Consider the following 24,751-nt stretch of genomic DNA (forward strand, 5'->3'; position numbering starts at 1 on the left):
CTAGGATATCAGGACATGCATCTGACAGGCACAAATGACAAAATGACACGACAATTTATGATGAGAAGGTTTGCACAGCCCCTCTTAATTCATCTAAATAGAAATATCCAAAGCTCTCGCACTGTAGCATCTCATTGTATGTACTGTATGTGATTCCAGGAGTTTTTGTCTCTGTTTGTTTAACCAGTAAAGTCTCCCGTGTTCAAGTCACTACTTGTATGAAGAAAGATTTAATTGTTGCCAGGATTTGTTGTCTCTATTTATCTAACCAGGAAACTATTCCATGTTCAAGTCACTATTTGTGCAAAGATAGACTTTCTTATTATTCCTTGTTTGTGTGCTAATTTTCAATGTTTACTTTTTCACAATTAAGGTACCTCTGAGTTCTGTGCCTTTTCCTCTTCTTCCCAGCTGAGGGACATGAAGCTGTGAATTCGAGTCAGGAATTCCTCATGGCTAAGATTAGGAACTTCAGCAGGGAGGTCATCTGGTTCAGAGGGCTTGTTGTTTTTCATTCAGCACATGGCCTCTTCAACCTCTTGTCCACCCAAGATAGCTGTGAGACTGAATTCGATAGTCTGTTGTGGAATGGAGTCAAAGACAAATCCATGAGGCAGAAAGTCTCAGCCGAAGAGTTTTTCTAAGTGCTCCCTCTGGCAGCCATTGATTGCCTTGTTGTCCTTGATAAGATGTCCTTTGTTCTTTGGTTACTATGAGGTGGGGCTCTTGAGTTGTAGGTGTTCTTGATAATGCTGAAAGGTCCATGAATATTATAGTTATCAGAAAGTTGCTGGATCTCCTTTGCTTTTTCCACCTATTGTTTGTTCTTCAGATCACACACTTCAGTTGGACTGTGGACTTCAAATGCCAGTCAAACTGTTTCTCTCCCTCGTGGAGAGGTGGAGTTTCTAATCAAAGAATACCTACCTCCAGAATTCCTTGATCATTTTCATCAAGCAGTTTTCAAAGACTGGAGGGGCGCACCGGAGGCAGTGGTTTATTTTATCATTGATATCCACTTCTCTCAGAGATGCCTCCTGAGACTTGGGAAGCAATCCGCATTCTCCAGAGATTCGTAATGGATCGTTATGTTTGGGGATTGGGGTAAGTGTCATATTGTGAGGGCAGGTCAGCAAAGGATAGTTATTTGATTCATGTTTTGCAAAAGAGCCATTCTCTTGTTTGATTCAGTGAATGAGTCAACAGTGACTTGGAACTCTGCTGTGAATATGGATATACACAGGTATCATCTGCATACTGCACCTGATACTGGTTGGAGTGACCTTGTTTATGGAGTGAAGGTGATACAGGTTTCCCATTTGTCCAGAAGATGAGCTCCACTCCTGCAGGAAACTTGTTGGAAGTGTGCAGTTTGCAGTAAGAAAGATTGACAAAAGGGTTGGAGTGATGACACAGCCTTACCTGACCCTAGTCTGCACTGGAATTGGGTCTATGGTGGACTCAACGGTTGGAATCAGTCTTATGTATGCCATAAAGTGACACGTAGAAAGGAGAAAAATTTCTAAGGTCAGCCAGCTTTGAGAAGGATTCTTCGCAGTCCCTCTTGGTTGACAGAGTCAAAGGTACATGTAAGGTCAGAGAAGGAGCTAGATGCGAAGCAGGAAGAGAACAGCCCACTTGGTTGGCACCCCATCAGCCACCATAAACATTCATTCTCTCCACCACTGGTGTGCAGTGGCCACAGGGTGTACCATCAAAAAAATACACTGCAACGCGCAAATGGGAACTTGCAGATTTCCCTACAAGTTGGACGCCATCCTGATTTGAAAATATTTCATTAGTTCCTCATCATCTAAGTCCTGGAATACTCTACCCAATAGTGCTGTGGGAGGACCTTCAACAGAACATACATAATTAATAGGGGAAGTGCTAGGGCCTTATAAAATAAATGATAACAGGACATTTAGAAAATATCAGTGGAATAGACCAAATCAATATGGATTTATTGATGGGGAATTGCGTTTGACGAACCTAATGGATTTTTCTGAAGATTGTAAAATAGGTAGTGGAGGACAAATGGACACAGAGTTTTTAGATTTTCAGAAGGCCTTTGATAAAGTCCCAGAGAAGAACTTAGCATGTATAATTTAAAGCAATGGGACTTTAGGATAATCGATTGAAAATTAGTTGACAGACTAGAAACAAAGAGTAGGAGTAAATGCTTTTTTCTCTGAATGGCAGAGGCTTACTGCTGGGGTAACACAGGTATCACTGCTTGGTCTCGAGCTATTCTAAATATACGTCAATGAGTTGTGTGCAAGATGCAAAAAAGGCTTCAAGACAAATCAGACAAATTGAGTGAGTGGACATTGCGTGGTAGATGCAGCATAACATGAATAAATGTGAAATTATCCACTTCGATAGGAAAAACAGAAGGGCAGTGTATTAGTTAAATGTTGATAGACTGAGAAATGTTAATGTACAAATTGCTGTGGATGTCCTGTGCACCAGCCACTGAAAACAAACATGCACATCCAGCAAGTTAAGAAGGAGAAAAAGATGTACTGGCCTTACTATCAAGAAATTTTGAGTGCAGCAGCATGGATGTCTTACTACAACTTTACAGGGCTTTGATGAGACTGTGCCTGGAATACTGTTTGCAGTTTTGGTCTTTTTGCCAAAAAGACATAGAGGCCATAGAGGCTGAGCAGCGAAGATTTAGCAGACAGATTTCTGGGACAATGCTACTGTCGTATGAGTAGAGTTTGATTTGACTAGTCCTTATTTCTTATAATTATTTTAAACTTTAGTTAATATCACTGAAATGTCCAAAATTCTGGCTGGACTTCTGAGGATGTTTCCCCAGGCTACAGGGTTAATAGCTTCAGCATAAGAGGGATCCAGGAAATTAGCTGGAAATTATATCCTCAGTAAGGTATGGGGACTAGGAAACTGACTCGGTAGTGGGGAGTGTGGGTTGTGCAATCACTATGGTGGGATTGATGGGACCACGTGAAACAGTGTTGTTAGCAGTTGGAAGGAAGCTGTAGAAGAGGAAATCTTGGTTAGGGAATTGGGGGAGGAGGAGAAGTGCTGCACCAGGGTGGCAAGGACCACTCACATTTGGGGTCAGTGTGGTCAGAGGGAAAATTACTTCAGTGGGGAAGTAGAGTTTGTATTGGCCTTGTATCTTTTAATATTCTTGCTAATTCTTAGATCAAGAAAATGATCCAATTTCAGAGATTTGGAGACTACGTGATTTGTTAGAACCTGAATTTGAAACTTTAGCTCAACAGTAAAACATTAAGCTTCAGAAAGCCTTTCCTTCAGTCGCCATACCATCAATAGATATAACAGGTATGAAGGTAAATGTTGCCATTTGTATGACAGCAACAATTTCCATTTATCTGTCATCTTTACCACAGTAAAATTATCCTAAGTACCCTTCAGAATTAGAATTAGATTTATTAACACTGATGTATGACATGAAATTTATTGTTTTGCGGTAGCAGTACAGTACAAAGATATAAAAATCTATAAATTACAAAAATTAATAAATAGTGCAAAAAAAGGAATAATGAAGTAGTGTTCATGGGCTCATGGATTGTTCAGAAATCTGATGGCGGAATCTGAAGCTGTTGCTGAATCATTGAATTTGGGTCTTCAGCCTCCTGTGCCTTCTCCCTGATGGTAGCAATGAGAAAAGGGAATGCTTCTCCCAGCTCTCTGACACCCAAGAGGTGACCAGAAGAAACAGTACAAAAGGCGTGGTCAAAGTTGTCCTCAAGCACAGAGGTAGCAATGCAATGACTGGGAGGAGCAATCTGTTTGCTTGGCATGTTACTAGCTGGTCCCTCAAGGCACATGCTATTGTGAGGTCCAATGACTCAGTGCTGAGGCAGAATGCGGCAACAGAGCAAGGAGAATGGGAACAAACCAGGACTGCAAATCCCACTTCCCTGAGCAACAACATAGCACTGCTGCTGAAGAATTTGTGCATCAGAATTGGGTGTCTCAGTGATCTGGAGATACATTTAAGGGCATTAGTCTTGATCCTGCAATAATTATAAAACATCGTGTTTTGTCAAGTGGACTAAACTTTCTTGTGCAACGTATTACTAACTGCCTTACGTATGTACAAAAGAATCATTTGACTTCCGTCACTTTGTCAGTGCACTTGCTGATGTCCTAACTAATTTCAATAAAAGACATTTGCCACTTATAAATTTGCATTGATTATCTATGATTGATACATACTTTTCTAAACATGCAGTATTGTTAACTTTTTTATTATTCTGATTTCTTAATGTTTTCAAGTTAGCCTCTCTGTGATCCCTTGGGTTATTTTTCACCCTTTTCAGAAGAAATCATTACGTTCACTGATTCCAAAGAGGCATAACTATTTCATCAGAGCCTTTCCTTAGTATTGTGGAGCATAGACTTAATTACATTGACCTAATTCCATCCCTTCAGAATACTAACCATAATACCTTCCCACTACAGTAGCTAGTTTTATCTTAAATGAGTCCAATACTCATGTTCCTGGCAGCCTGTCAAATTAGTCATCATCTTTTGTGTAAAAAAACTTGTCTATATGATGATTCGATTCCTACCAAACTCAATGTCTGCTTCCTCCCTTGCTGACTTGGCATCTCTGAGATTATTCATTAAGATTTACTTCCATATCTCTTGTATATACTTCCTGTATATCTCCTTAGGAACTCTGAGGGTACCTCTAAGACTGAAAGTTCTTGACTGTCCAGATATTAAGCAGTTCTCTTTACAGAGAGTAGCAAACCTCTGAAATACCTTGGTGGTTGACGCTGAGTCCATGCAAACTTTCAAGCGGTAGCTCGACTGCTTCCTAACTGAGGCAGAGATTGCACCATGCAGGTTGTGAGTGTCTTTATAGGTGATATTTGATCCACAGCACTGCTTGCCCTGATTTCAATCAACTGAGTCACTCAATGGGAGTTGCTCAGTACTTTTTTTCCTAATTTTTTTTCTGACAACCAAGCAAGCCCAGCAAGCCCAAGAATTAATTTTGTGGGAGCAGCTGGGTGCTACTGGTTTCCTCCAGAACCACTGGCTACAGCAGCTGAATTCAGCTCAATATTTTAGGTATCCCGCTCTCGAGTATGCATGTGATAGGAGAACCTGTTTATATTCTGGATCAGTTTTATTTACTCTGAATAAATGCACAGAAGGTCACCAATTCCAGGAAAACATTGGCTGGCAGTCAGCTGCTCCGTTAGTTATTTTCAGTCTGTGAAAAATGCACTTAGGGTACAAGCAGCAGGAACTATCCTTGACTCCATCTGGTTATCCATTTATGGAGCTCTGCTTCCTCTTTCCTGGCTGGGAAAGTGGTTGCTATCAACTCACAGCTGCAAGCAAATGCTCCCAGTCAATACTAGCACACTACTGCAGTTCATAATAGTAGGACTTAAATGTGCATAAGTAGCACATTAACAGAAGAGAATGCTTAAAATTTGGAAATAATTAATTTGGAGGGAAACCTCTCCCTGCCTCTCCCTCCCTCTCACTCCCTCTCTCTCCCCCTGTCTCTCTCGTAACCCCACCTTCAAAAAGCACCTCCTCCACCATCCGTTTCTATGTATGTGTGTGTGTGTGGTTAAACCCTGCCATTTACATGTGGTTTTTCTCCTTTTTCTTTGATGTCTAAGCTCTTCATTCCTTACTGAGATAGTGTTTTATTTCAAAAACTCCCAGATTAGCTCTATATTTTTGTTTTGTCTATCTCTTCCACCAACCAATTATGCTTCTTTAATCTTCTATTCCCTTCTCTTCCCCTTGTGGCGAGAGCTGAGGATTCCTCATCCTCCCTGGTAGTCAGAAATTAGTCAGCTACTGTAGGAAATAGATAAGTTTCAGAGCATGCCAGAGAATAGAAATCCAACATTGTTGTGTGAGGAACTGTAAATTCTTGTTTGGATACATAAATGCAGGATGAGGGACTGAATAACACTGGCGTTTTTGAAGAAAATGACTCAAAGTATTAAATATTCCACGCGTCAGTCAAAACTCGTCAGATGTTCAGAGTTTAAGGTGATGTCTGATCCAAGTTGCCTTGTTCTTATCTACTTTGATCTGAGGTTGGTGACCTCAAATATTATCTTGGTTTCTCTCTTCACTGGTGTTGTCTGATGTGTTGAATACTGGTGTGAATTTTGCAGTAGAATGTTATTGTATTTGTTGTCTATGGAAGAACAGCTGAACTACCATAATAAGAATATTCACCAATCTAAATAATCACAATTTTCTTTCAGACATTTTTTAACTGTCATTGGAAAGGCCAGCATTATTGCTCATCCTTTATTACCCTTGAAAAGATGGTGTTGAACCACTTCCTTAAACCATTGCAGTCTTTCTGTGTAGGTGCATCCACAGTGCTGTTAGGGAAAAACACTATCATGCTGGAAGAATTCAGCAGGCCGGGCAGCATCCATGGAGAAAAACAGGCAGTCAATGTTTTGGGTCAGTACCCTTCTTTAGGACTGAAGATAGGAAAAGGGGAAGCCCAGTATATAGGAATAGGCTGGTGGGTTGAAATGTGAGGAGAAGTGGGACCCTATCCCTGTTGGGTTTGGGAGGGGTGGAGGTGAGAGCAGAGGTTCTGGAAATGGCAGAGATACAGGTGTGAGCTCTCTCGACCACAGTCAGCAGTCAGCGGGGGGGGGGGGGGGGGGGGGGGGGGGGGGGGTGGGTGGGTGGTGTGGAAGCCCCGGTTAGAAAATGAGTTGGACATCCTTGGATGTCCTGGAGTGGAAAAGCCTCATCATGGGAGAAGATGCGGCGGAGGCAGAGAAATTGAGAAAAAGGGATAGCATCCTTGCAAGAGACAGAGTGGGAAGAGCTGTAACTGAGGTAGCTGTGGGCATCGGTGGGTTTGTAGAACATGTCAGTGGATAAGGAATAATGAAGGAATGATGGTATATTTCCAAATCAGGATGTTGGGCAACTTGGAGGGAAACCTGCAGGTGTTAATTTTACCATATACCTGTTGAGCTCTTCTTTCTCAGCTGTTCAGGTCAGGAGTTTGAGAAGTGCTGTCATGCAGCCTTAGCAAATAATGACTGTGCATTTTGTAGGTGGCACACACAACAGCCATGATGAGTGGCAGAAGGAATAAATGCTAAGGCAGCCATGTGGTGCCAGTCAAATGGGTTGCTTTGTCTTGGATGTTGCAGGCTTCTTGAGTGTTGTCAAAGCAATATTCATCCAGTCAAGTGGCGAGCATTAAGCATATTATTGAAATTGTGGAGTCACCCATAAACCAGACCAGGTAATGACTGGCAGTCTTTCTTCCCTAAAGGATATTAGTGAACCATATGAGCTGCTCTGAAATCTGGTGGTTAAATTGCTTTTTTTTCATCTTTTCTTCTGAAATGGACTTTGTTTTCATCTAATTGTGTTCTTGTGATTGTGTTCTTTCTTGTGAAATTTGTGTATAATTTATGTTTAATTTATGTTTTTCTTGCAAATGCTACTTAAATGATGCTATGTGCCTGTGATGCTGCTGCAATTAAATTTTTCAATGCACTTGTGCATACATGTACTTGTGCATATGACAATAAACTCAACTTTGACTTTGACTTTAAATTTGCCAGGTGCTATGTTAGGATTTGAACTGACACCTCTGGATTGTTAGTCCAGACCTCTAGTTGATTGTCTGATAACTTAAACACATGCCAGTACTGTACCAACTGATCATTATCAATGATTGCTAATATCTGTGATACTTCCAAACAGAAATGTGTGACATACAGGGCCATTTTGAGCGAATGAGCAAGCAATTAGGAAAGTAAATGATAAGAATAAACTGCAGTTATGCAAGGCTTTGGTGAGATTACACCTGGAGCATTGTGTACAGTTTTGGTTTCCTTTATATATTGTCACAGTGGGAGTACAACAAAGATTCAACAGACTGGTTATTAGGATACTGGGTTTGCCAAAAAGAATGAGTAGAGAAGACCTGCATTCTGCAGAGTTTAGAAGAAATAGATGTGATCTCATTGAACCTTAAGCAATTTTTCCAGGGCTCAACAGGACAGATGCAGAATGATTGTTTTCCTTGACTAAGCAGTCTAGAGCCAGGAATCACAGTCTCACAGCAACTGGTAGGTTATTTAAGACAGAGAGGAAAGAAATTACTTCATTTGGAGGGTGGTGAATTGTTTACCTCAGAGGGCTGTCATTGAGTTCATTTACAGAACAACAGATTTCTGAAGGGAATCAAGGGATAAGAGGATAGAGCATGAAAGTGGTGCTGAGGTAAAAGGATCAGCCATGATCTTGATGAATGGTACAACAGATTCAAAGGGCCAGAAGGTCTACTCCTACTCCTAATTCTTATGTTCTTATGGTAAAGAGCCTTCCTTTGCTGAGGTGCATGGAAGAAGGTACAAGTTTTAATATTAGGAATCTGCTGTGGCATTTGTTTTCAAAACGGGATGAGTAGCTCAGTTAATTGAAATGGTGCAGGGGACTACTTCCTGCTTAACAGCCTTGTTTTGAAAAGGAGTAGAAAAATAAAAACCTTAATAATCTCAAGGAGGCTGGAAAAGAGCAGAAGCTGAGCAAATAGGATGACTACACTTACATATGTATTATATCACAAAAATTCCCGGCTGAGCAAGCCCATCAATTGCATTCTCCCTCTCCTTATTTCTCTGTATCTTATTCTCTCTCACATGCCAATCAACTTTTTTTGCCACTAATCCACATGAAAGGGTAATTTACAGTAGCCAATTAAATGAGAGGAATCTGGAGCGTTGGACAGAAACCCACAGGAGATCTTGTTGTATGTTGGAGAAGCAATCTAACGTTTGGTGTAGTTTTCGAGAGAGTTGGGCGTGAGATTGAGCTGGGAGCTCTGGACACACGTGTAGAAACTGACTCTGCTTCTGGAGATGATATGGCAAGAAGTAGCTCAAGGTGAGGAAGAACAAGAGCAGGCCTTGCACTATATAGATAGTTTCCTGATCTCAAGCAATGAGTTATTTTTGAAATCTAGTCCAGACGCTGTTTTACTGGGAAATGTGTGCATGGTTATTGGTAGGCCAAGTGTATACATCCTTTTTGATCATTGGGGACCATAGTTAATTGCAGTGCTTTGCAATAATTTGAAACCAACTTGTGAACTATTCATTGTTACACATTTCAGCTGAAATATGCAGTGGCTCCTCTGTCATCACAGATTGAATAACGTAACATTTGTAACAGTGCTGAAACGAGTTTCTCTAAGTTGTAAGATGCAAAATCAAGAAAATAATGAGTACACCTGGACGTTTATAGTTCTTTCAGTCGTACTTGCCTGATTTCTGCAATAGTGGGTGTCCAACTCATGTTGTTACCCACTGAAAACTGACATGGAATTAAAATCAGGTTCATTGTTTTAAAAAAGCACCCCTGAAATTGCTACTTGGTAATGCATGACCACTCCAGCCCCAGGCTTTCTGCTGACAATAATTATTTGACTTATGATTATTATGAATGACATGGTTAAGAAGTCTCAAATTACATAGTCCATTTCGCAGCATTAGAGATCCAAACCTGCTTTGGGAGAGCAGTAACTGCTGTGTTGTTGGAAGTGCTGCATCCAATTTGGACACAGCAGGGTTCCAAAGGCTGTAATGAGATAAATAGCAGATAAATGGATTAGTGACGCTGATTGAAGGATAACCAATGGCCAGAATGGGTGTGGACGAGCTTCTTGTGTTCCACTTAGTCCAGTAAGGAGTGGAAGAAGAATCCTGAAGGGCAAATGGAGCAGAGTACAGAAAATGAAGATGGAAAGCAGGTGGAGCAAAGCAGAAGAGAGATGATCTTTTTGTAGAGTGGGTGCAGAAACCTGACCAGGTCAGGTACCAGCATCAAATGCTTGTAAGGGACTCTGTCCTTCATATTACTTCTTCAATTGACAAAAAATCAAATCTACAAAGGAGACAACCCAAAAGGATGGAATAACAAACAAATATACAGCAAGCAATGGCAAACCTGCTCTTCAAAAGTAGATGGGAATCATCATACACAATGAGTCATCTTGTATGGGTTGATGAATGGAACGTTATTCTGTTCAGGATAAACTCTTTCTTGTCAACATGAAACTAAACACCATCGACTGCAGCAGCACATGAGTAGTAAAATATGAGGTCAAGTTCTGATTCAGCCTTCTCCAAAACCTCACCGGTCTGGATAAATTTGAAGGTACAGCATATATCTTTAAATTGCTATCCTATTTTGTGCTTCTTTCTATTAAATAATTTGCATTATTTGCAGTTTAAAATAATGCTGTGAGCTGATCATTGCAGAACAGCAGTCACAAGGATCATGCAAAAAATGTCATGCAGTTTTGAAGCACTGCCATCAGTGTAGTGATGACGTAATGGTTATGGAACTACATGTGATCATGGGTTAGTGATCATACCACATTTCTTACCAATTTCTCAGAGATGAGACAAGCGTACTCGTGGCATAAACTCAGAAACAACTTGAACTATTCTGGAACACCTTTCATATAGTTAAATATGAAAGAGAGTGTTTCACTACAGCCTATTCAGTTCCCCAAATTTGACTTGTGAAAATTAAACTCTGAGTAAGATTTATTTTACTATGATGAGGGGTTTGGGGTGACCATGTCAAACTCGCATGCAGTCTTGAGAGCACACCCAGAAATATAACCACAGAAAGACATTGTGCAACCTGCTTTCATCCTTGAATATTCCCATGTATGAACATCACTTAGGTACTTCCCATCCCATCTGTTGTGACTACAAACTTGGGGAGCCAACTTCAAATCATCCAGGGTATAAAAGCAGAAAGGAAACATCTCCCCCTCTCCCAGCTGATAAACATCATGGAGTCCAAGACCTACCAAGAGACCCCTCGACTGATCTACCCACCACACCCCTCCCCCCCCAACACCAGGTGACTGAAGATCAGGAGCATGGGGCTGAAGTGCAGCTATAACCTGAGGAGCAGCCCCTTCAGATACTCATATAGGGGCTGCAACCTCTAACATGGAGTTCCTTTGGCATATCGAGTAAAGCTATGTCAGTGGAGTGGGAGCAACTGCAAGTGAAACAAGCCTAGTATGCATTACGGTTATCACAGTTTAGGGATCATTTCTGATAAATGCTTTTAATTTGGCCCCTATAATTTGGAGGCTTGGGTGTTTAATTGCAGTTTTGTGATCCTCTTCAGAAAGGATTTGAACATGACCTTGCCAGCTACTGCTTTGACCTGCTTTTCCAAACAGGCATCATGCAATACTCCCCTGACTCCAGCAGAGTCTTTCTTTACATGTCAAGTTGGGATAAAGATGTCAGAACTTAGCCTGAGTATGACCTTGATGGTATTTTAGATAGGATGCTAAACTTGCTCCCTAGATGCCCTATCAGGTGGGTGTGAAAGGTCTTACAAAGAAGAACAGAGGATTTATCCCTTGCACCGTGGTCAATTTGTGTCTCTTTTCCAACAGCACTAAAACAGACAATTTGGTCCTTACCGCATTACTCTTCGTGGATCCTTGCCATGAGCTAAATATTTAATTGTCAGTAAAGTCCTCAGATGCCACATGTGTAAAGCCTGTCTTTCACGGTAATGGGGCTTGAGAAAACATTGACTTAGCCACTTGGTAAATTCTGACAGCTGGTTTGCTTCTGGTAGCAGCTTAAAGAACTACCTTTCTGCAGTCTGATTCAGTAACTTAAATGCCTCACTGAGGTTCTTGATGTAAGATGGTAACTGTGGGGCAGTGTTTCTGAAGTGCTAACAGTCCATAAGTAATTAATGTTTCCAAGAAACTTTGGAGAGATGATGAAGCTAATATACCCCATGTCAGAGTCTGAAAATATATAGAAAGTATCAATTACCCTCTTAGCAGAATTATCTGGAATCATATATCTGGAGTTATTAATAGGAGTCAGATGATTCTCATGAGTCAAAGGACATCTACATGATTGTATAAGCTCAATCGTTATTCACTTGAAAGAATAATGTTTAAACTTTCTAGAGAGAAGTTCTATCTGAAGCAATTTGTCTCCTTTCCTTTTAAAATCAGAAAAATTCACAAAGTCAGCTGAATGGGCTGTTAGAGTGAATAGACCATTGATTTTTGCTGTAGGGATGAAAAAAAATCAGTTGATACCTCAACTAATTTGAAGGTATGTATAGCTAATGAAGAATGAACATGGACATTTTTTGCCAAAGCTATAATTCCATGTCCCAAGTCAAATCCCAAAGTCTAACAAGCAATTGTGGCAAACTTAATGATTGGCTATAGTAGGAACTGCAAAAGAAAGTAACAGCTATTCCAAACTGTATAGTGCTTTACAGCACACCAGTACCAAATCATTTTATAGCCAGTTAAGTGCTCATTTACAAAATTTCCTCTTCCCACTTAGAATGTGCAAAATGCACAATAATACGAGTGCAAAATACTGCAGATGCTAGAAGTTCGAAATAAAAACAAAAGATCCTGCAAATGCTCAGCTGGTCAAGCAGAGATAATGGGATAGAATTTGTTCTTGGTCATATACACAGACCATGCAATATAGAAGCGTACGTGTGTCATGCACAGCTTCTCAAAGTCATCTCCATTGAGGCCAAGATGGTGCAAGTTAAGTCAGCAGCAGTGAGACAAAAGATAGGTCTGGATGAGGTGTAAGTGACAGGAGAAGAATCATTGCCAGGGCCTTCAGTCTGAAATAAATGAGGATATTGTTTATGAAATAGTTGCACATGATACTAAGAAATGATTTGGGTTGCTCAGTTGACAGATGAGGTGCTCTTCCTTAATCTTCTGTTGAGCTTCATTTGAACTGTTCATGACAACAGCAACAGAAACAATTAATATTTTATATCACACTTTTAACAAAGCAAACCGCTATATAGTGCTTCATAGGAGCATTTGACAATAAATTCAGTTCCATAGGGATAGCTATCCATGGCTCAAATTGTTCCAGACAAATGCAGAAGTCCAAAACAAACAGGAGGATAGATGCTGGTGCATCTGACTTCATGCCCTGCTGCTGGACTCGTCACAATTAGAACACAGATATGCTGGAGAGGGGGGCTGATTGCACTTCACATCTGGCTCCTTGGCTTAATGTCAGGGCTGGCTGGTGTACAGATGGTGACCTCATTCACTTGAGAAAGGTGTGAGTTCAGACCAAAGCAAGGGGAGTTGTGGAGGAATATTAACATTCTAGTCTAATCTGTTAAAGAAAAGGATTTAGTTGTTAACTCCTTGATGGGAGATAATTTAAGGAAAGTCAGCATTGAAAATTAAGTATTATTTTTGAGTTTATTTTCATCGATTGCATAGCTGTCTTATTGGTATTTGTTGAAAGTGAATGAAGAATTTAAAGTAATACTGTGCTTTGCACTCTTAATTTAGTTTTATTCACATCAATTTGTGCTGAATTTATTCAGTTAATGCTGAGTTTTGTTTATACATTGAAAATGGGAGGATGCTCTCGAATGAAACTGCAGCAACACCTACCTTTGAATCATGCAGGGTTGAATTTCAGTTTGGGCAGGGGACAGAGCAAACTTGTGATTATGTATTGGTATCTTTGGAAAGGAAATTCGGGTGGCCAGTTCATTTTCATGTCTGTGCCAAAAGTAAAAGTTCCCATCCCCATGTTTTCTTAGAGCGATCTCATTGTTAGGCCTAAAGTTGCGAAGAATGCCATGAATTCTTTTGTTCATTGGTAAAAGAGCAAGTTGGTCATTCCCAGTGTTATAAAGAGGTTCAAAAGTGAGTGAATTCAGATTTTATCCCAGCTCCAGATTGGAGGGTATTCTTTAGTAGGGCTGTCATGTATTAAACTACTGAAGGTTAAGTTTGATTCTCAAAACTATCATTACCCTGACTGAACAAGCCTTCACTGGATTTTCAACCTTCCAAAATTTATTTTTCAGTTTGAACAAGTTCAGCGTTACATAGCATTGTTCACGTGTAGAAACTATTTTTTAAAATTACATTTTTATTGTTTGTTGAACAGAAAATAAATTATAGTTTTTGTGGAGCACAGTCTTTGCTTTGCAAATCTCCAGCTCCAGTCACATCAATGTCTCTCGATTGAAAGTGCAAGCACTCTACCTGCTGGCAGGTTACTGCAAGTGCCACTCATGATGCATCCCCAAGGAGTTATGGGAGACTGGCCTGGTGAACTGTTCCTATGGTGAATTTGAGAACGATGGTTATAGTCTACTTAAAGCTTCTGTTATGGGAAGCATTAAGTAGACTCCATCTGTCTGGAAAAGTTGATGCAGTGTTAATCTCTCCTGTGTCCCAGAGTAACATGAGCAGAAATTCACAACACATGGACACCCTTACCCTGTTTATTGTCGTTAACTGATCCCCGGGGTCCTTAAATATTTCTACTGTGCCAACGGCCATGTTCCTCACTTATCCTTAAAACTTAAGCGTCTAACTTCAACTGTAAAAATTGACCAATTGGGAATGTAAATCAACATTTCATGGCTCAGACATTCAGCACCAATGCAGAGTCAATCCTTTGCTAAATTTATTAACATGGTTCATTAACTACAGATAGCATCACAGATGTGGAGAGATAGCTAGGCAAACAGGAAGGAGCAGGAACCCAGTGTGAGGTAAAGTTACAGCATTTCTGCTGGCACTTCTGCTGAGACCAAATCACACAACAGAGACTAGTGCTTGAATTTAGGTGGCTGAATTAGTCAATGGATGAATGCATTGTGCCAATGAGGGACCTATGAAATTAATTCTTTAGAATAATGAAGTGGATATGGCCATTTTGCTGTTTCAGAATTATGGAATGTTTGGAGTTGTTATGGTGTTATAGAACTGCTGGGTATACTCAATGCTGCATTTACTGTGTACACTTAGTGAAACCTTGTAACTGATTTTCTTTATTTGGACTGCTAAATGCTTCATCCTGCAATAAGTCACACTTACCTATAGTTGGGTTATTTTATTCATCAGAGGTGCCATTATTCACTGTAACTACTCCAATAATACCTGAGAAAATAAGTAAGATCTCCATCTTGTATTCTGTTCAAATAGCAGATAAAAAATGAAACAATGTATTGCAATTGGGTCTGTCCTTTAAAAAGAATGTTTTAATTAAATGAGACAAAGGCCCTGTATTTATTTTCATTTTACTTTATAGTGCATGTGCATAGGACTCCTGGTACTCCCAGTGTCAGTGACTTAGTGGAATCAATTAATTGACGCAGGTTTTGTTTTGCAGTTGTGAATAGTAATGTGAGCATTTCATTGATAGTTTGACCTCAAAGCTCTTGGAAAAAAAAGAAACAATCTCAGCAAAGCCTAAATTTCCATTGTAAAGCATGTTATGATGCAAAAGCATATAAATGATAATCTCATCTGCTAACAAAGATTGAAAAATGAGTAACGTAATGTCATTGGGCTAAATACATCCATTATTGTTTCGGTACAGTACTTGATAACATTGTGGGAATAATAGTTATGTATCCAAATACTTTACGGTGCAAGATTAGATTATTATCACGGATGTTTTGATTTATATCCCTTTAACTTCCTTTAATAACAGCAGTTTTAACTTTATGGGGCACCCTTCGTGAAACAAAACATTTCAAGGAGCACTGTAGAGAGATGTAAAAGGCACCACATAGGGGAAACACGATGCATAACAAAATAAGGGGGAAGGTGCACATTTTGAAGTTTGAGTGGGATTGAACAGGAGACTGAACTGTATGCTAAACATTGCAACTCTGACAGTGAGAATGATACAAAAAGGACACTTGAAATTTCGGGTGAAAGTTTTGAAAAGGGCAGAATTAATTATTAATAGTCAACCCAGCTCGGTGGTGTTTAGCTTTTCTTCTATAAAGCTTAACCACAGTTTCTAAAATAAAGATTTTCATGATATAGTTTGCCCATTTTTTCATGTATTGATATCACTCCTCTCAGTTTCAGAGCTAAAAGGTTTCTATGGAAATCAGATTCTCACATTGATCACCACTGATCAGCAGAAGGCAGCTGGCCTGAATGAGAGTTTCACTTCCTAGCTTATGAAAGAAGCACTTACTTTCAGATGAGACATAAGTCAAGGCACCATCTGCCATTTAAAGTGGAAGTATGTAATCCCATGGCACTGGTATCCTGGACAACACTTAGCCTTCAAACATTGTCACTGAAACTGGCTGCCTGGTCATGAGTTTCATTTTGTGAGATCTTGCTAAGCACAATTTTTCTGCCTTGTTTCCCCGAAGCCACAGCAATTACTTCAGAAGAAGATCATTGGTTGTAAGGTGACTTGGGACAGCCTGAAGTTGTGAAGGCCACTGTACAAAAGTCTGTTTCTCCTTGTTTCAATCAGATTGATATGCCTCTTGAATAAAAACAGATAAGGAAAAAAAAATCTTCATTTAAATTCTTCAGTGCTGTCTGCCTTTCTTTCTCCCATACTGATCCAGTAAAAGGTGACCAAGAATGGTTGTTATTGTAATAATAATAATATTAATGTTTGCAGCAAACCAAATAACCTTTTTGGCTGTCACAAGCTTAATATGATAGTATAAATGATAATGATTAACTTTTAATTTCCTTTGTTTTGGGAGAATTATATTGAATAGATCAATATAATAGATAGGAGGAAGGGGTTAGATAGTCATAGGTGTGGTTTGAAGGGCGGCACAACATGGTGGGCCGAAGGGCCTGTATTGGGCCATATTGTTCTATGGTTCTAAAACTAAAACAAGAATGGACCATTATGCACCTTGAGCCTGTCCATGATTAAGTTTTGTTTTGTCCGATTTGTCTCCTAATTCAGATTATCCACATGGAGACAGAAAAACTCACTTAACAATTCAGATTGATGATCTTTCATTAGAACTGGCCAGTTCTGATACAGTTCAATGTTGCTGCACTTTAAGTTCAGGGAGAAGAGTTTCCATGCACAGGCTCAGCATTTGCATTGCCAAGTCCAATTTTAACATTGGGACCAGACATTGTAGCACCTATACCGATAGCATTAAAGTCACTTGTCTGAATTTGTTAGATTTTTCATTGTAATTTAGTTAAAGTTTTGCTGCTTTTTTAATTTAAATTTGCTGATTGAAATTGCCTTTGCATGCAGTCTTTGTATGTTGCGTTTATAGATTCTAATTAATCTACACTTATTATCTTCTTTAACAAGTCTTTTTGATTAGAAAAAGCCTTAGCATCTCTTAAGTCATTCCACCATCAGGGTTCTTAAACCCATTAGTCAAATCAGAATTTGTTAGAATTTTGGATTCTGTACCATCTCCTATGACCTTTGATTTCAACACCTTCTCCACACACAATATGATCAGCCCTTGGAATAAATTTCCAATTAGATCCCAGGATGTAATGAAGGAACAGTTGTTATGTTGGCCACCACCTTTGTCTTGATATGTGTCCTGGGCTGAACCACCAGAGAATGATGGGGTGTGGGGAGAGAGCAGGAAAGTGGTGTTGAGACCAAGACTGAATCAGCCATGATGTCATTGAGTGGCGGATCAGGCTGGAGGGGCCAATTGGTTGATGCCTGCTCTTGTTTCTTGTGAGTATGAACTCATTCAGCCTGTGAAACCATTTAGAAAAATAGAGAACACAGGGACAACACCTTTCCGTTACTACATTTATTTGATGGGAATGTTTGAAATGTACCATGCAGTGATTAAAATATGGAAAATCACAAAATAATTGTGGACAAGGAAGACCATGGTTCACGGTCATAGTGTTACACAGCATGGAAACAGGCTTTTCAGCCCACTGAGTCTGCACTGATCCTCAGACATCCATCTGCACTTGTCTCATTCTTCCTCTCACATCTCCATACTCTACCACTCCCTGCCTTCCAATCTTACACTAGAGTAGCCAATTAACTTCCCAGTGCTCTTTAGCATTAAGAAGAAACAGGAGCACTCAGAGGAAACCCATGTGGTCAGAGGGAGAATGTACAATCTCCACCCAGACATCAGCAGAGGTCAGAATCAAACCCGGTTCTGTGGAGGTGTGAGGCAGCAGCACTAACTGCTGCCCCACTATGCCGTTCTAAAATGACAGTAAAGTAAGGATGGATGAGTTAATATGTTAAGTTCAGTAATCAACATTATGGAAAGTCTTTGATTGGATAACCACCAGCATGGCAATATCTAATTGTTACCTTATTACATCCATGGTTTTACTTAGAAGTTTATTCCATGTATTGATCACACACTGTGTGGAGAAGAGCTCCCTTATATCAGTTCTAAAGTTACCTTTTACAGGTCTTGCATCGGCTGAAAATGTTCAGTGTGGAGGTTACCAGGTTTCCTAGCCCTTGTTTCACTTTACCCTAATAAAAGTCAACATCTTTTTTGGAATAAACATGGCTATTTTTCCATTCTGCATGGAGATGTGGAATAGTTTGCAATTATCTGCATTGGATTTCATATGTCCAGATACAAGCAGTTCCAAGGTTACAACAGGATTCTGTTTCTGAGAACTGTTCGTAATGAGAACTGTTTGTAAGTTGGAAATGAATAAAAACAGTGCGTGCAAGAGGATCACAGAAACAGTGGTGATGGGAGAGCGAGCAGGCGCAGGGAGAGCGGTCGCCAGTTGGCCTCACTGACTCGGCTCGGCCCTACCCAGCCCCGATTGTTGCAGCTTGGAGTGGGGGGCAGGGGAGAAAAGGCACATGGAAATGCCCCATTCCCACCCAGCAGAAGATGCCTGCAGCCCCGCAGCAGCCAGCAAATCCATCCACATCCATCCCTTTGGTCTCCCAAATGCCCATTTGTGTGAATGGGGTGTCCATAGGTCGGGCATTTAAAACCCGGGAAGGACTTGTACCTAATTTGTACATTACATTGTGTTCATTTTGAGCTGCTGCTTCTGATTTCCGAACAATTTGAACAAGAGTTTCCAAATGTTGAATCATTTTTGTAAATGAGTTCCTGGGGCCGTCCGCTTAGTACTTCCTCTCTATCCTTGGGTATCCATGATAATTTGGTTTCTTTCACTTTGATTGGCTCTTTATTTATTTCCTGAATTTACTCTGCATTCCCAGAGCTTTGAGTCTGACTAATAACATTTTCTGATGAATTTATCAAATGCATTTTCAAACTTCTGGTACACCATTTCAAGATTTTCCTGGAAGAAATCAATAGAGCATACTTATTCCCCTCTAAGTAAAACACTCTAATGTTTATTACATTATTGTAACAGAAATTCTCCTCAAATAGACTCATGACAATGGAATCTACTAATCTGCATGGAATAATATGCTTTGTGGTTGTCTGTAGTTGTTTCTTGAACATAGACAGAAGTTTGACCTGCTCCTATCTTCAAATGACAGGTGACTCAATTATATTCATAGTTAGTACCTTACTGGTCTTCTTCATCTCTTTCTTGTTTTAAAACAAATGACATCAATATCCAGTGTTTTATATTTTCATCCGTTCTATCAAATCTAAGACTGCCCTTCACATTGATTACTGAACGAATACCACATCCAGTTCTGTTCTGTGCATGAAAGTCTTTAATCACTGGAGGCGGTGCAGAGAACAGCAACACTTGCATTTATTTACATACTTTGACACAGTAAAATGTCCCATGACATTTCACAGGAACCTTGAAGCCTTCATTAGAGGAATTTTATACGTCAATGCTTTTGGTTACTTGTTATTTCTATATGTGGCTAGGTCTGAAATTTGGGTGGAAAACTAACATTTTATACCATGTATAACTTTCCTTTTAGATGCAAATCAGTGTTGTTGCTTGTAACATGGAGGAGCTGTCGGATTAATTTTTTGATGGATTTGCATAGATTGTGATGCTGCGGCTGAGTACAGTGAGTATAACTGCATTGTACTTGCTGCAGCACTTCTAGCAGCATCAGGGAAACAAGCTCCTTGAAGACATGGGACTGCAGCTTGTCATGAGCTGCTACATAATAATGGGCAGTTCCTGGCTGGGGCCTGCTATGAGTTGTGTTAATAAGGTCTCAGTAAAGCTCACAGATGCACAAGAATGTTTGCAGGAAGTATGATTTCAGTTCAATTTATATAAGTGGATAGTAACCATTCTGTTGACTGTAGTCTCTAACCCAAAGGAAGTGTGAGCATGCCTTCATCACCCTTCCTACATATTGAGTTGTCGAAGGTGGTTGATCATCCTACATCTTCAGCATCTTCCTGCAGTTCCAATAACCAGGGCATAGAGTCATAGAACTGTATAGCAGAGAAACAGGCCCTTTCAACCCACCGCATCCATGCCAACAATGATAGCTATCTACGCTTCTCCCCATTTGCATGCATTAGGCCCATAGCCCTCTATGCCTTTCCTATCCAAGTACCTGTCCAAATACATTCTAAATGTTGTAATTACATCTGTCTCTATCACCTCCTCTGGAAGTTCATTCCAGATATTTGCCACTCTCTGTGTGAAACATTTTCCCCTCAGCTCTCTTTTAAACATTTCCCCTCTCACCTTAAACCTGTGTCCTCTAGTTCTAGACTCCCTACCTTGGAAAAAATACTCTACGTATTCTATTTATGCCTCTCATAATTTTATAAACCTCTCTAAGGTCACTAGTCAGCCTCCTATGTTCCAGTGAGAATAAACCCAACCTATCTAATCTTTCCTTATAACTACAGCCCTCCATTCCAGGAAACATCCTGGTGAATCGCTTCTGCACCCTCTATACTGTTTCCACATACTTCCTGTAGCTTGGCGACCCAAACGGTACACATTGCTCCGAGTGCAGTCTAATCATTGTTTTGTACAGCTGCATCATGTCGTCCCAACTCTTATACTCAATTCCTCAGCCTATGAAGGCAGGCATACCAAATTCCTTCTTCACTACTCTGTCCATTTGTGTCGCCATTTTCAGCAAGATCCGTATCATTTACTCTATATGTCCTACGAAAATTTTTTAAGCATTTAAGGAATATCTTTTGTTATTGTGATCTGTGGAGTTCCTCATGGTCGAGCTCCTGCCTGTTCCTCTTCCAAATTCCAGGTAAAGGTTGTATAAAATTTATTTTGGTTGACTTCTGATCCCTGACATTTTTCATGATCTGCTGATTATGTTTATGCTTATAAAAGGTCCTGATATATGTATTTTTTAAAAGCCTTATTATTTAGAATTGGCAGCTTGGTAGTTGTCCATAACTTTCTGTGATCTTAAGGGTGCAAATTCATTCTGGCTATAAAGAATTTAGTGATAATTTTCAAACACCATCAGGAAAGGTTACTGGATTAGAAGGTTAGAAATTGTGATGTTGTTTCCTTTGGCTGGAATGTACTGAGCAAGTGGTCTTGGTCTCAAGGGAAGGGGTTGGTCATTGAGGACTGCGGAGAGGAGAAATTTCTTCACTTGGGAAGTTCTGATTCTTTGGAATTTACCTGGGATGGGTGCATGCTCAGTTGTTCAATATGTTCAAGATTGAGGTCAGAGTTTTGGGGTACAAACAGAATCAAGGGTTATGAGGCTAGACTGGAAAATTCAAGTGGATATTGAAAGTCAGTCATGATTTTATGAACAGGCCTACTCCTCTTGTTCCTTCTGTTCTTAACTATTCCATTTTCCAGTTGGAGTGGGCCATTATATGTGGAGAGGATCAGCAATGAGGAAACATAGGTAGCCAGCTTCTATTTTGAGCCTTTGAATCTTATTATTCAGACCAAAATGCAGCAAAACTCTGCTGCAATAAAGAGCTGAAGCTGCTTACATGCCAGTGTTACCTTAGTGCTTACCACATTTTAAAGTACCAATTCATCTTTTTAATGATGATCCCAGAGCAAAGAAATAGTATGACAAATTGCAGGCAACCTGCTTAATTTATAATATCCTGAAGTGATGTAAGTGAGACTTCCATAATCTTGAATATCACAAAAGCCAGTTAAATCAAAAGGAACTGCAAGTCATTATTGATTGCTTTGCGCTACAATTTGTTTTCTCAATGAAATTTTCTGAACAATAAACAGCTTTATTATTAACTCTTGGGACTGCATTCAATGATAAGGAAGTAAAATGAATAAGCTACCAGTGTGCCTGCATGGGAACCGTATTTTGATTCTTAAGCATGAAGTCCTTACTACGTCATGGCATATCTTGCTGCCTACAATTTAATATGGCCTAGTTTGGGGGTTAAATAATAAACTGGCTGAATAGTACATTAATCATTGATTACACAAACGAGATAAGAGTAAACATCAACTCTGCTCACTAAGTTGAGGATTTCTTGGTGTATAGTTGTAATTGACATTTGTGTTTTGGATGATGTAGTAATACATTATGGTTGGAGACAGAAATGGTCAATGATAATTTACAGCCTCTTTGATCTACCTCCCATAGGAGGTTGCAGTTGTGGGCTTGTATTTGCCCACATGTGCTCTGCCAACAATCAGTTAAAAGGGACAAGACAAAATTGTTGGCTCTGTGGATCCTTTACCTTGAGTAAGAAATGAGAAACCATCTTTTGAAAATCAATGTTATGGTTGGAAACATGGGAGAAAAAGTTTCAGTAGCAAATATAATGGCTTGAGTAGCGATTGGGATCAGATGGAGTTCTTACTTGGGCATATCCACTGTCTTGAATCTTAACCTGTCCTTCTATACAAGTGGCAAGGACAGCTGCCTGAAACTTGTGGAGTCCAACTTTAAATCAACAAATCAGTGTCTGATGACATCATTTGGGAACAAGGAAGTATCAATGGCTTCATGCAAATCTGATAGGTGCAGCAGATTGTAAGATTTTGTTGAACTCTCTTTGCATTATGGATCTCTAATGTCTTGACAGGAAATTAAATTCATTCTATCAGATGGAATGGATTTATTGGAAAACCTATTTTAGTTGGTAAGGTTCCATAATTTATTACAAAGACAGTCTTAAATGAAACAGATTTAAGAGTTAAATACATTGCATCGTTCTCAGCAAGGATATTTTTTAATAATCTGATAAATTCCATAATATCCGTTTGATAACTATTTAATAAAATGGGAAAAATGTCCTAAGATTGCATAGTTTTTAATGCTAGTATGTTTTGTTTTGTAAATGATGCAGCCTTATGTGGCACGCTGCTAAAGGATTTGATGGCATAATGTTATCCAAAGTGCTTCCTACGTAGTCGCTATGCTTACTAATGCAATTGTTATCTGTAAAAAAAACTTTCCCTTCTAAAATGTTTATTTATAATGATATGGTTTTGTTTTTGGTTTGTCTTGCCTTTCATTAACCAGGACTTTGCAACGTTCATTTTACTAAGAGATCTTGGTCTAGAATTGTTTAATTGCAGTCCACCTATTGATAAAACAACAGTGCTTCACTCTTAGAGACATGGTTATGTAGGGTATAAAAACAAAACTATGAAAGCTGCTGCAAGCCAGGGCTAGAAGATCTGCCACTGAAAGTTATTGGTACCTCTCCTCCAAAAGTCACAACCAAAGCACCGTGGATAGCACTTTCACTTCTGTTCCAGAAGTCCATGAGTTTAAGTTTTACTCCAAAACTTTTGAGTACAGAATTTTAGGCTTACACTGTCAAGAGGTGGCACCTGTCAGAGAAAACATGAAACCAGGACTCATTAGCTCTTTCATGTTCCAAGGCACAGCTTCAAAGATAGTTATCAAGGTGATCTGATCAATATTTACTTCTCAGTACACATCACTAAGAGAACAGATTACCTGTCCACTATCGTATTGCTGTCTCAAGCAGCATGCTGTGGGTATATTGGCTGCCATTTTTCTGATGTTGCAATAGTGAATACACTTCAAAAATATTTTACTGCCTGTATGAGCTTCAGAACATCTTGAAATCATGAAATAATGCAAATTTTTTTCTTCAAAAGGCAGAAGATTTGAAGGCAAGTCAGAATGCATTTTTGAATCTGTGACATCTTCCTTCATTTTGTGAAATGGAATTAAATATTTCTGTCTGATATTTTATAAATATAAGTAAATCCTTTCTAAGAAATATACTAGCACAGAATTAAAGGTTCAGAATGTACTTTGAAACCTATGCCACAAAATGAAGCCTTGACCCTCCCACAAGTACGCTTATCCACTTGCTGTTGAGTAAATGATTTCTGTAACTTCACCATATCTATTATTTGAATGAGATACGTGTAACCCTGCAGTTACATTGACAAATAAGAGTTCTTGCAGTGTGTGCAAGACAGATAAAACTTCTGTGAGTCCGGTTGACCCATGCACACAAAGTGCAAATCTCCTCAGGGTTTAAGATATACTCTATGAGATTTTATGCTATTGGTTGTGCCTTGTAATCATTCAGCAGATCAAACAAAAAGCCATGGGTGCCCACCCACAGGGTTCTGTTATGTCCAGGCTAGGTGCAAATGACTTAGGATTTCACAGAAGTTACCCAAACCTTCTGTAGTTTTCCGTTGGATAGTACAACACGGACAGTGACCATTCGGTCCTTCGTCTCTGTGTTAGATGATTTGCTGCTTTATAATGGCAGGAGCATATCATCATCAGTTATATAATGTATTCCACTGTGAGGAGGGACTACAATAAAATTTAAGTCACCAGTCAGGGCAATTACCTGAGGAACCAAATCTTAGAGAATATCCTGCAAAATCCTGAACATTTGCCTCAGTACTTATTGTTCCCCACAACCAAAAGAAACCAACCTTGAGGTTAATATTGAATTTTGATACCAGATTTAAAAGGACGTGGGCGTTAAATTTAAGGCACCATATAGCTTCATAACATATATACCTAAACCAGCTGACAGTAGGAAAATGATTCCTTTC

General features: G+C 39.5%; 1 protein-coding gene across 1 annotated transcript in view; it reads left to right on the top strand.

The window, feature by feature from the left end:
* The window catches only part of LOC127568232 (shieldin complex subunit 1-like), a 64,632-nt gene that overhangs the window by 15,438 nt on the left and 24,443 nt on the right, over positions 1–24,751 (top strand). The window lies entirely within an intron of this gene.

The sequence above is a fragment of the Pristis pectinata genome, chromosome 3, assembly GCF_009764475.1.
Source record: "Pristis pectinata isolate sPriPec2 chromosome 3, sPriPec2.1.pri, whole genome shotgun sequence".
NCBI classification, from domain to species: Eukaryota; Metazoa; Chordata; class Chondrichthyes; order Rhinopristiformes; family Pristidae; genus Pristis; species Pristis pectinata.